The sequence below is a fragment of the Sinocyclocheilus anshuiensis genome, unplaced genomic scaffold (genome assembly GCF_001515605.1).
Source record: "Sinocyclocheilus anshuiensis isolate Anshui unplaced genomic scaffold, SAMN03320099.WGS_v1.1 scaffold17826, whole genome shotgun sequence".
In the NCBI taxonomy this organism is placed as follows: Eukaryota; Metazoa; Chordata; class Actinopteri; order Cypriniformes; family Cyprinidae; genus Sinocyclocheilus; species Sinocyclocheilus anshuiensis.
The window spans coordinates 1-546 of record NW_015545492.1 but is presented as its reverse complement, the minus strand read 5'-3'; the positions used below and the strand labels follow the sequence as shown (position 1 = coordinate 546).

Here is a 546-nt window from a genome sequence, read left to right as displayed (position 1 = left end):
GGGTTCGACTCCCGGTATGGGAAGTTGGGCTCCTTTTTGCTTCCGTCCTCAAAAAAAGCCAGCACGTCCTCCTGCACCAGATGTGATTTTTGTCCAGCAGTAGAGCTACAGGCACGTCTGCCTGCACCAGACGTGATTTTTGGCCAGCAGTAGAGCTACAGAACCCTAATAGCTTGAGGTTCTGTCTTAATTTCAGTGCCTTCGATAGCTCAGCTGGAACCGTTGGAAGGCAAAAGAGAATTTCCTTACCGGGAATCAAACCCGGGCCACGGCGGTGAGAGCACCGAATCCTAACCACTAGACCACCAGGGAAGGGTGGTTAGGTTACTCTCCTGATAGTAGCATGACAATAATTAGACAGTAATTCTGGCCTTTGTCACGTCGAAAACCAACAAGTCTGGTGCAATCGCTAGACACTTCTGTAGGTGGGCCAGTGGCGCAATGGATAACGTGTCTGACTACGGAACAGAAGATTCTAGGTTCGATTCCTGGCTGGCTCGTCTTGTGTTTACTTTTCTCGGGCTGTTTTTGTAGTTGTTGTTTTTT

The 546-nt window shown here is 49.1% G+C and overlaps 2 non-coding genes across 2 annotated transcripts; one reads left to right on the top strand and one right to left on the bottom strand.

Moving 5' to 3' along the window:
• Positions 1–240: 240 nt before the first annotated feature.
• Positions 241–312, bottom strand: trnae-cuc (transfer RNA glutamic acid (anticodon CUC)). Its single transcript has one exon. It is a non-coding gene; the product is annotated as a tRNA-Glu (tRNA).
• A 115-nt stretch (positions 313–427) lies between these two features.
• On the top strand, positions 428–500 carry trnar-acg (transfer RNA arginine (anticodon ACG)). The gene has a single exon. It is a non-coding gene; the product is annotated as a tRNA-Arg (tRNA).
• The last annotated feature ends 46 nt before the right edge of the window (positions 501–546 follow it).